At 42.7% G+C, this 12694-nt stretch overlaps 1 protein-coding gene and 1 pseudogene across 3 annotated transcripts in view; both read right to left on the bottom strand.

The window, feature by feature from the left end:
* Positions 1–12694, bottom strand: part of LOC121718806 (NACHT, LRR and PYD domains-containing protein 3-like) — an 849641-nt gene that overhangs the window by 77239 nt on the left and 759708 nt on the right. The window lies entirely within an intron of this gene.
* LOC121718873 overlaps positions 1–12694 on the bottom strand; it is a 30209-nt pseudogene that overhangs the window by 5392 nt on the left and 12123 nt on the right.

Below are 12694 nucleotides of genomic sequence, written 5' to 3'. Positions count from 1 at the left end.
ACCTAAAATATCGGTTTCCATGTGTATGTGCTGTATGGTGTGCGTCCTTTATGAAAGTAAGTGTTTTATACAGTTAACGTTACAGACATAATGAGTCATGTTGTAGTGGTCAACATAAATGTGCCCCTTCTGTTATTAGAATGCTAAGCGGAGAAGCTATGGGAGAAGCATGCTAAGCAGAGATTTAGTATCATTAATTTCTTGTGTGGCTAGCTATAGGGAGGAGATGTATGTTGCTAATTGGGATTTATGTTGTTTAGCGTAATGCCATGGTCATTTGATATGAGATGCTTGCACTCGTAACTTCGTCACTTGTAACTTTAGGACTGCTATGTTTTTTACTAACAGTAATTCACGAAGCACTTTAGCCCTAAAAGTAGCACCTAAGTCTGTGACGGCTTAAAAGAAGTGGCAAGGACTCCTAATGCGATGTTTTGAAATGCGTCTACTATTGTCTACAGGAGCTTCCAATCGCGAGGGAACTTGCATTGTAGGCATAACTAAGGGATGCAATAACACCACCAACAACCAAAACTAGCCTACTCATTGTCAACATGTACATGAAATGTAACGTTTCATGTGAATCAAATTAAAATGTTTTCTTTGCAAACGTAAGCATAGGCATATGGTGACAGATTAATTTAATAATGCTGCTGTGTGAATCACGGTAAGCGCGAATGAAGTGGCCACTTCTTAATGGGACCCACTGTATGGAAGTGGGCTAAGTAAAATAGAGATGTTTTAAATAAGATAAGGTTAATCAGAATTCTACGATATGCCCGCTTGACAACGGCAGAGATAGAACTGGCCTTTGGCCATAGCAACCATCCATTTAGAACGACTGGCCTTCATAGCAACCAAAGATCTGAGCTGTGTTGCAATGTGAGGCAAAGTATAGAAAGGTGATGAAACATACAGAGACAGGTCAAGAAATATAGTGCAATGTAGACAGTAGTATACAGTTGATTTACAGACGGTGGTTTAGAGTAATATGAAGTATTCCTTTATTCTGAGATAGGCTACATCAATAGGCTCTCAAAACAACCCCAGGCTCACAAAACAATCCCAAACAGACATAAGGTCTTTATAGAGCAAATCCATATAGATTATTTGTCAAATAAACCAGTAAAACATAATTTGTGGGATGGAATATATAACATTCACACTCATAGCTCATATTTTTTTTAAATAAATCAGTGAAAAAGTATCCTGACAAACAAGCAGCTTTTTAATGCCTTGGTCATATTTCATAATTTCAATTCCTCTGTAGGTTACCTGATAGCCCAGTTTGAGAGGCGCAAGACGCGTGACATTATTTATTTTTGCAGCCAATCACTGCTGTCATTTTATTTTATTGATTTGATCTCAGTCATAGAAGCTAAATTCGAAGGCAGGCCAAAGGTAAAATCCAACGAATCACATTCAACCCGCAAGCCAATAGTCGAATAGCCCTCTCCTAGAGCTTTTGAGATATTGCCACTGCTCCAACACTGAAAGGCACCGTTACAATGCCTGGATCAAGCCAGGTTCAGCATAGCGTATGCCACTGTCTGCTCACGTTGCTGACCGGACCAGGGCAAGCACACTTTCGCAGTTCCCGCCGGAAATGCAGTCTAGTTGTATCTACAGCTGTTAATGTGATTACTCATATTTCAAACCGCGCCCCTCAGTTGTGATACTTTTTAATGAACTGGCCCCCATTACAAACTAATTGAATAGCCCTGCACTAGAGTTACCGGCATACAGTCAATAGTACCAGGGTTAAAGCAAATCAAGGATCTTTGATAGTACGCTAGCAGCTACCGTAAATCCTCAAATTATGACCGGGATTCTATTTATAGCCGGGCCTCGGATAATAGCCGGGAACGTGGTCGATTCTGACAAATAAAGGCCGGCATCCAAATACAAGCCGGGGTAATAATAATTGCCTACCAGTAGGGCTATCAGTCCATGAGCACTAGAAGACATTGTTTCAATTTAACTCAATGAAATAAAAGAGTTCTTCTTTATATGTTGTAAATGTTGTATAAAGTCGTTGTCCTACACAGGACCTAAATTTCAGCAAGGGATTGTGCATAATTTATTTAAGTCCCGCAACTCTAGCCATCATAATGCTAGAATTTCCCGCACACATTTTATAGCGCTGTCTGATACATCTATTCTAATAATAGAGCAGCGTATGGGACTATTGACTGGACGACAACTTCTGACTTCAATTGAGCTTAGCACCATGCAGACACACACCTGCGCACTTTACTGGTCTCTCTCTCTCTCTGCACCTCTCTCTCGCTCAGCTGTCATCGCTAAAGTCATCCATTTGAGGAACGTTTGACGAACAGACAGCTACTGACACGGAGCGCATAGTAGGCCAACTTTCACTTTCTAGAGTGCGCATTCATTACGTGAAAGTAATGATTTCTAAGAATACAATTCTACAACAGAAGCCTAATAAGAAATTAAGGCCTGCCTTGAATAGCGTGGATGGAGGAAGGGTATTACATGACGTTTGTGGCGTCGATGAGACTAGCGATTGGTGCCTGTACAGTGGATGCATCTCTACAGCTCTGATTTGGACTGACACCACGTAAGTAAATAATGTCTTCAGTCGTTGTCTCTCCTTGCTTGTTCCCTTATGTTATCCGGGTTAAGTTTGCACCAGGCTAGCATAGACTAGCTCTAACTTAGGGGCAGGCTCGGCTGAAGTGCCCTTGAGCAAGGCACCTAACCCCTCAATGCTCCCCGAGCGCCGCTGTTGTTGCAGGCAGCTCACTGCGCCGGGATTAGTGTGTGCTTCTCCTCACTGTGTGCTGAGTGTGCCAACCCTCCACTCATTCTCCTCACACCAAGCATTAACCCTTAAAAGGTGTAGGTTTTTGAACAAGTTCCGCAACAATTGAAGGTTCTAAAATTCCATGTTGAATTCAATGAACCCAGATATTCTTTAGAACGTTAATTTCCCAACATTCCCGTCACACCAAGCATTAATAACTTGATGGTTTCCCACGTCCTCAGTCATTCTCCATATACACAGTAAGAATCTAGCGGAGTATGGGTTGCTAGTACCTCATGTGACGTCATCACCCAGTTACGTTAAAAATGCTACCTTTGCAGAAACCCCAATAAATTTTATTTTTGAACACTTTTAAGACAGAAATGTGACCCTGCAAGGCGAATCCAGTCGCTTTAGTAAAATGTACAAAATTAAGTTATTTGTTAAGTGCTCACATGAACGGCCATAAACTAAGCTTTACATCAACATGTATATCGAGGGTATTGCAAAAAGTATCGCTAAGATAACCGCATCCAAAGTTGGCATGGTTCTCCTGTCACGATATGCCAGAGGAGGAGAAAATCACCTTTATAAGTAAATTGTCACATGCGATAGTGTGAGAAAACAGCTATTATTAGCCTTACGGTAGCGTGACTTTGAAGCGGATGACTGACTATGTGCAAGTCTTTCACATTCATATTTAGTTACATCTGCCAAGAACGATAGAGAGCCGACACATTGAGTACGAGTAATGAGTAGTCTAATGAGTACATTTTAGTCATGTAATGAGGGATCCGATTAGTTACTTAAAGGTGCTTTAAGCAATGTTGAGTAATTTCACTTCTGTTGACATTGAACAAAACTACTAAAGCTACTCCCTCCCGTGTAATGCCAACATTTTTATGTGCTCCTAAATCTAGTTGGTGATTGGCTGGAACAGTTGTTTTCATGGTACAGGTTGGACCAAGTTGTTTTTGTTGCTGTTTTTGGAGCCTGGGCTGTCCACAGAGATAGCCAGCGGATAGTGAGGTGTTGTTTGCTGCATGTGACAACATTTTTTTTAGCTTAGGAACCACGCAACATTGCTTAAGTCCCTTTAACTTGGATATCATGGCGGTTTTCATATTTTTTATGCAATGTATTATTATGTGCTGTACTGGAAAATTGTAAATATCCAATACATTGTTTCCCATATGTTGTTTGAATGCAGTTAAGGAGCAAATGTAACATTTATGTTAGATTATGTGAGTCTAAAGTTAGATGTTGCCTTTATCCTGATCACTTGAGGACACTGCCAAGGGGATCAACAAATGAACTTGTTGCCATTTTTGATATCGCTACTAAACTAGCCATCAGTTCAACCGTTGTTATGACCTCCGGATAACGGAGCCTACCTAAAACAATAACTTATTAGAGCGAGTAGTAGAATATTATCATTACGTTAGCCAAATGGTGAGATGCTAAAACTAGTTACAGTGTCACCAACATAACATGGTTGGGCAGCCGTGGCCTACTGGTTAGCGCTACGGACTTGTAACCGGAGGGTTGCCGGTTCGAACCCTGACCAGTAGGCACGGCTTAAGTGCCCTTGAGCAAGGCATCTAACCCCTCACTGCTCCCCGAGCGCCGTTGTTGTTGCAGGCAGCTCACTGCACAGGGATTAGTGTGTGCTTCACCTCATTATCTCCATTATCTCATTGTATCCTAAACATGCATTAATTGTGAATACCCATAGATTGTAGGCCTATTTCGGGTATTTTGCAACTTCAGTAGGCTATAGAGAATTTTGACTTATTGCAACTTCAGCAACGACAAACTAACCTTCGAGCATCCACACCATAAAATCACCAGAGTTACTGCCTTCGGTATCAAAATGCAATGGTTTCAGTGATGTCAGCCCGAAGGCATCAGTGTTGATTGGCTGAACCATAAAAATGCTAAATATCGGCCCAGATAATCGGCAATGCGGATAATCGGTCTACCCCTAAGACACCTATTATTTCATTTTATTACACGGCTCTTCACGAGGCATATAGAATGCTCCATTGACTTCAATGGGCTTTCCCAAAGTTCTACGGTAAAATATTTTCATATAATTACCGCTGCAAACATATAATTACCGCTGTCAATGGCAACGGAGTTTGTGTTTCTACTTCAGGTATTTCATATCACTACGCAAGAACTGGAACTTCATTCAAAAGTGAAAGCAGACGGTTGATCAGCTGTGTTCTAAAGAATGCTTGATTCAAGTTCAACGTGTGTTGATGCAAACTATGTTTCTCAGCAAATGCCACGATGAACGGTAACAAATAGGCTAGTCTATGTAGGCTAAAGTCATATCGTGGGAAGTTTATTATTTCGTTTGGCAAGTAGCCGTGTAATAAGCGGGATAATGTATAGAAGAACGCCGGTCATTATTGGGAAAATTAGTCCCTTCAGGGCGGAACAAGACCCCTCCCCTGCGCGTCGGGGTCCGGTTCGCCCTGTCGGGACTTATTTTCCCAATAATGACCGGTGTTCTATACATTATCCCTTACGTGAATGAATACGACATATCTGAAATGACTTACATTCCTGCAGACAATCGTACTGTTGTAGATGCTCATCCTCGTCTTCGACCTTCACCTCAGTCTTCGCTGTTGTCTGTAGTGGTTCACTGTAAATAATATTGTAGTCTGATAAGTCTGTTTCAGTTTTACAGTTAAGCTCTGCAAAGGGCTTTTCTTCTTGGTCTTGTTCATCTTTGCAGGGAATCATATGGCCATAGTCCTCCTCCTCCTCTACGTCTTCTTTCAACGTCACTCTCAGGTCCATCTGCTGGGGTTCAGCAAAGAGCAGTCCGAGATCCATGTTCCAGATGGACTCAAGATGATCCCATCCAGAGTTATAACCTGTTACACAGGGAGTAGAATTATTATTTTTTTTAAATCTTCTCATTTTAATAGATAAATATTTAAATAGATTAAACATTATTGTCATGAAGTAGAGTACAAGCAGAGCGGTAGAAAACAGAGTGGCGACACTCCCATAGACTTCCATAGGAAACAATGGCGGCGCTTTTTCAGGGCTACTACGGCGTTATGCAGAGCTCAAAAGTTCCAAACTTTGACATTCACGGCTTTAGCCCCATTCACCTCCATTGCTTTCTGCCTGATATTGTCAGTGGTAAGTAGACGAAGGTACGACGTTTTTTCAATTGGCATATGCATTTCCTATACCAACTGCACTAGTAGATACTGGTATTGTTCTTTGAGGTTTTTGTGCTGCTTGTTTAACTGATATTTATTGCTTAAATGTTGACCGAAATCTTAAAGCCAAAAGTTAGCCTGCAAACCTTGATGTGGAGAGAGGTTAGCTTAAAGATAATGTTCCTACGTCAATAATGAATTTCAGACAAAACACATTTGGTTAGCCTATTGTAGTAGGGTAACTTTAGATGTCAACAGGTTTTTATTATGTTTATAATGCTATATTTTTCAAACCTGATTGCGTTAGCTTACTAGCTAACGTTAGCTAGCAGTCAGCTCATTCACATACATAGTGTTAACGTTAGACATGCTATGAGGGTGAACACGAACTTTATCTTGATAAAATACATTTCATACAGCATGGTAACTCTATATTCAGATGTGCTAGTTATCAATGGGTTTGTGATTAACGCTCTTCAGGTGAAAAATGGATGAAATGAATGTGATTATTGTCTTTAAACATGATATAGATTAGCTTACTAGATGGCGAGTTTTATGGCGTTATGAACTGAACCGTGGGCTGAACATGACATGAAGTAGGCTAGCGTCCACGACTCGTGAACAAGGGTATTTCAGTTATGAATTTCAGGGGAAGCAGTAGGAGCAAAACCTAGACTATTATAAGTTATTGTTGTTGTTACTGGTGCGTGGCTCTTGTGTCCTTTGCCAGCCCAGTCTTGTGCCACTATCACTGTTCCAAACGGGACAGTGGCACAAGCAGTAGGCGAGTGTGGCACGAGCGTGGTCGTGGGACAGTATAGCGTCTGTATAGTACCCCACAGTAGGAGTTTTTGCTCCAACTGATGATCGGTTTCAGTTCATTTAGTTTTCAGTAATTTTACATTTCGTGTTGGTGTTCTTGGTGTAATAATTTTGATTGCTTTATCTGCCAAGTAATTTGTCAAATACATAGCGAAGTTTGCATGGAAGAGACTGAGGTGACAAGAGGGCATTGCCTTTCATTAGGTCAGTGATCTTTGTAAGTAGGACAAATGTCTTTTTTTGGATAACTGAAAAGTGTAGTCAGGTTAATAGGGCATAGATCACTCTGAAAGTAATCCCCAACAAAATAACATTCTTCATGTTATTGTTATATTTTTTTGGACTTGTGGCACCCCCAACCAGCCTTGCAAATGGTTGGCTGTGTATGGGTATGTAAAACTCTTGCTGGCCTCTTGCTGGAGATTGCCTCTTGCTTAGGTTTCTGCTACTTACTTAATGTGTTGTCCCAAGTATACACTGAGTGTTACCTGCTCTGATCTCTCCCTCCATTCTCCACTCTGCCTGTTCTGCTTATCCAGGACCAAGGATGCAGAGGACAAGAAGGGTGTGCGATATATGACTGGAATGGTCAGATAAGATCATTTTTTATGTCTGAGGTCCACACGATGGGGCCCTTACACAAACGGAGTTGTGTTGATCCAGCATCTTCCACACCTCCCATAACACTCCCGACTCCAGCCAAATGTTGCATCCTCCTTACCATGTCCCTCTTATAGGTGTACAGAGTCGGAGGGCTACCATCCCTTCCACATTGTGTCTTTTGTGTAGTTCACACACGTGTTGTTCAAACTTGAGACTGAAATCTTTTTATTTTTTGGAAACCTAAATGAGTGTCAGACCTCCTTTTTATGTTGCAATGTCACCATACCTTCCTCCCAGTCTTTTTCGCATTTGTTCCTGTTCTTGTTTTAAACACACATTGAAAACTTAATAAAAATTATATTGAAAACATGTATCAGTCATCCTTGTCATAGTCTCACCAGCCGGCTGAAATATAAGTTATAAGTATTTTATTGAAATAGGTGATTGCTTATTGAGTTACAAGTGTGTTATTGAAACAGTGGGTGTGGGTATCTTGCAGTATTAATCAACATTTTCCAATTTAAGTTGTTATTGATTCTTATTTAGCCTATGTGTTTTTGACATGTTTATGGCTTAGTCTTAAAATGTTAAAGGCTGTGTTGTGGCCACCTTTATGCTATTTCTCTAAAAGAACTGAACAGATTTAATGCATTGATCAAACTTTTAGGCTATTAGGCTACTGAATGCCAATATTTATATATTTGATAGACGTTTATTGCTAGTTTTACAATGATTAAAGTTGTGTGGTAGATTTGGGGGGGGGGGGGGGGGGGGGGCACCTTCATCTTCATCTCACCAAACGAACTGAAAAGGACACTGGATCTAATGTCCACACACAAAAAGGATACAAAATGCATAGCCTACGTTTTGACAATGTAAGTAAGTATAGCGTGATACAGGCAAATGTAGGAATGTCCAGCAAGGAAACAAACGTTCAATGTTAGAACTACCAAAGAACATATTTCAGATCGATGTTGCAAACTAATTATACTCGCAATATATAATTGACACTATAATGCAAGCATGCTAACACGTAATAACACTAGTTTTTGGTTTGTTGTAATGTTTCCCGTTCAATAACGCAGCTGCTGTCTATCCCATTGAAATAACACAACACGCAAAGAGCTGTTTGGAACTGTTGAAGCGTACGTGAACCACGTGACCGCTTGGCGGCGACTTCAAAGAGTGTCGCAACTCTCTTTTTCTATGGCTCTGAGCACAAGTAGAGACAAAAAAATACAGTTAGTGTCTAACTAGAAATGCAAATAAGCAGAAAAGGGCCATGTCAACAGATAGATAGTGCAGTATAAACCGCATGACATATAGTCACTATGCAGTGTAGACCTACTGTTTCCCCCTACAATGTATTCCGCAGCGGCACAGCGCCGTGTCCAGCGGCAGCCGTATCCAAACGCAACAACCCGCTGTTTAGGGGAAACTAACTACGTACAATTCTACCTGCCATGGGTCCCTAACCTCAGTGTAGCATTATGTTGTGTCAGTCAGTGGGTAAGAGGCTAATTGCGTGGGTGCAAAAACCAGAGGGGTAGGCCTACGCCAGCTTACCTCGTATTCTCGTCTCCAGGCCAGCCCAAGGTAGAGTCCTAAAGTTAAAGTCAAAGTCAAAGTCAAAGTCAGCTTTATTGTCAATTTCTTCACATGTTCCAGACATACAAAGAGATCGAAATTACGTTTCTCACTATCCCACGGTGAAGACAAGACATATTTTACCAATTTAAGTCCACAGACAAACATAACATTCAAGTAAACAAAAAAGTAAGTAAATAAGAGGGCACATATAATAATGAAAAAAATAAGAGCAGCAAAATTTGGTTGAAATTGTGCATAGACAGTCAATAAAATACTAGTGCCAAGTCAGGCCAATAAAAGGCTTGGGTAGTTCTGTTTGACCTAAGTAAGAAAGAAAGTGACATAGTGGTGCAAGTTATGTAAGAGCAGCAGAAGTGTTGTGTTTTCAGGACAACAACAACAAGTTGTAAAGTGTACAAGTGTGCAAGTGGAGTAGTGCACGCGGCCATTGTGGGTCCAATGTCCAGGATGTTATGTAGCTGAGGGTGGAGGGAGGAGAGGAGGGAGAGAGTTCAGCATCCTTACAGCTTGGTGTATGAAGCTGTTGGTGAGTCTGGTAGTGCGGGAGCGCAGGCTTCTGTACCTCTTCCCAGAGGGCAGTAGATCGAACAGATTGTGAGCGGGGTGACTTGCATCACTCACAATTTTGGTCGCCTTGCGGGTGAGGTGGGTGGTGTAAATGTCCTTCAGGGAGGGGAGTGAAGCACCAATAATCCTTCCAGCTGTGTTCACTATGCGCTGCAGGGCTTTCCTGTTGTATTCAGTGCAGCTTCCGCCCCACACAGCGATACAGCTGGAGAGGATGCTCTCAATGGTGCCTCGGTAGAATGTGGTCATGATGGCTGGTGGAGCACTTGCTCGCCTGAGTTTCCGCAGGAAGTACAGGCGGCGCTGAGCTCTCTTCGCCAGTGATGCAGTGTTGGTGGTCCAGGAGAGGTCTTCGCTGATGTGCACCCCCAGGAATTTGGTGCTGCTCGCTCTCTCCACCACAGCACCGTCGATGGTCAGTGGCAGGTGTTGGGTGTGACCTCTCCGGAAGTCAACAACAATCTCTTTGGTCTTGCTGACGTTCAGCAGGAGGTTGTTGTCCCTGCACCACGTGGTCAGATGGTCGACCTCCAACCTGTATTGAGTCTCGTCGCCCTTGGTGATGAGACCCACCAGAGTTGTGTCGTCAGCAAATTTCACTATGTGATTGTTGCTGTAGGTTGCAGTGCAGTCATGCGTCAGCAGGGTGAAGAGCAGCGGACTGAGCACGCAGCCTTGGGGGGCCCCTGTGCTCAGTGTGATGCTGCTTGAGGTATTGTTGCCAACACGTACTACTTGAGGCCTCTGACAGAGGAAGTCCAGTAGCCAGTTGCAGAGGTAGGTACTGAGTCCCAGTTTGTCAAGTTTGCAGATGAGTTGTTGTGGTATTATGGTGTTGAATGCAGAACTGAAGTCTATAAACAGCAATCTCACATATGAGTCTCTTTTTTCCAGGTGGGTGAGGGCTGGGTGGAGGGCAGAGCAGATTGCATCCTCTGTAGACCGCTTGGCTCGGTATGCAAACTGGAAGGGGTCCAGGGTGGGGGGGAGAATGGATTTGATATGTGACATGACAAGCCGCTCAAAGCACTTCATGATGATGGGTGTCAGTGCCACAGGGCGGTAGTCATTGAAGCAGGATGGAGCAGTTTTCTTCGGCACAGGTATGATGGTGGCAGCTTTGAAACATGATGGGACGATGGCTTGCTTCAGGGAAGTGTTAAAGATGTCTGTGAAGACATCCTTAAGCTCCCCTGCGCAGTCCTTCAGCGCACGACCTGGGATGTTGTCTGGACCTGTTGCCTTACGGGTGTTGATAGCAGCAAGTGTCCTCTTCACGCTGTCGGCAGAGAGGCACAGGGGCTGCTCATGTAGAGGGGGATGGGTCTTCTGTGGGCAGGTGCTGTTTTGTGCTTCAAAGCGAGCAAAGAAGCGGTTCAGGTTGTTGAGCAGAGTCCTGGTCGTGTCCAAGTCCCAATAGCGCTAGCCGCCATTACCCACCTGAGCTGCCTTAATAGCTCAATGAGCCAATAAGTGGTCAGAGGTGAGCCAATGCCCCCTCTGGTGGATGGGATGTGAAAAATGACAGTGTCATGCCTAACCTGTGCATCTATCCTAACAGCCGCCACTGGATTTCGAGCGCCACCGCAAAATCTTCACTGATCACTAATGTCACGACATTTAGTTGCACACTGTAAAACCACAACAGCCAGCAATGCCACCTAAAAATTGTTTTCTGAAAGTCATGACTTAGTTAAATGCACCAAATACTCGCTTAGTCTGTCATTAGTCAGGACGTAGGCTACATAAAAGTTACGTTTCAGGCGATGAAAAGCACGATGACAAGCCTGCAGAATGTACATTTTGAAGTAGCCTTGGCCACGACCACATAGCATATTTGCTGAGTTTCACAGCTGAGAAATAGTAGGTTACATTTCAGCACTCCATGAAAATATGCAGAAGGGGTCACCTGTGTTTTTCAGCTAGTTAATCTAATGGCCAATATACCACTATATCTTCCTTTTTTAGGACTATCTGGGCCACCTATATCAAAGTCAAAGTCAGCTTTATTGTCAATTTCTTCACATGTTCCAGACATACAAAGAGATCGAAATTACGTTTCTCACTATCCCACGGTGAAGACAAGACATATTTTTCCAATTTAAGTCCACAGACAAACATAACATTCAAGTAAACAAAAAAGTAAGTAAATAAGTAAAATAAGAGGGCACATATAATAATGAAAAAATAAGAGCAGCAAAATTTGGTTGAAATTGTGCATAGACAGTCAATAAAATACTAGTGCAAAGTCAGGCCAATAAAAGGCTTGGGTAGTTCTGTTTGACCTAAGTAATAAAAGAAAGTGGCATAGTGGTGCAAGTTATGTAAGAGCAGCAGAAGTGTTGTGTTTTCAGGACAACAACACCAAGTTGTAAAGTGTACAAGTGTACAAGTGTGCAAGTGGAGTAGTGCATTGTGGGTCCAATGTCCAGGATGTTATGTAGCTGAGGGTGGAGGGGGGAGAGGGGGGAGAGAGTTCAGCATCCTTACAGCTTGGTGTATGAAGCTGTTGGTGAGTCTGGTAGTGCGGGAGCGCAGGCTTCTGTACCTCTTCCCAGAGGGCAGTAGATCAAACAGATTGTGAGCGGGGTGACTTGCATCACTCACAATTTTGGTCGCCTTGCGGGTGAGGTGGGTGGTGTAAATGTCCTTCAGGGAGGGGAGTGAAGCACCAATGATCCTTCCAGCTGTGTTCACTATGCGCTGCAGGGCTTTCCTGTTGTATTCAGTGCAGGAAAGCCCTGCAGCGCATAGTGAACACAGCTGGAAGGATCATTGGTGCTTCACTCCCCTCCCTGAAGGACATTTACACCACCCACCTCACCCGCAAGGCGACCAAAATTGTGAGTGATGCAAGTCTAGTTATATCTAGGAAAGGCTATAATGTGACATTTGCATATGTCTTATGTCAGGCTTTATATCAAGAAATAATCATTTGTGTCTTATTATTATTTTTCAAGTTCAAGTTCGGTTTGTCATATGTATAGTGAGCCTACAATACAATGAAATGCATTTTGCTCCATCACTCACATGCAGTATAACAGACAAGGAAACATACAACAGACAAAAACAGACATAAAGTGCTTAGTGCAAGACAGAAAGTGCATCCGTTTTCTTCATATCTTTGCAGTAA

Source organism: Alosa sapidissima, chromosome 9 (assembly GCF_018492685.1).
Source record: "Alosa sapidissima isolate fAloSap1 chromosome 9, fAloSap1.pri, whole genome shotgun sequence".
NCBI lineage: Eukaryota > Metazoa > Chordata > Actinopteri > Clupeiformes > Clupeidae > Alosa > Alosa sapidissima.
This window is presented reverse-complemented; position numbering and strand designations above follow the sequence as displayed.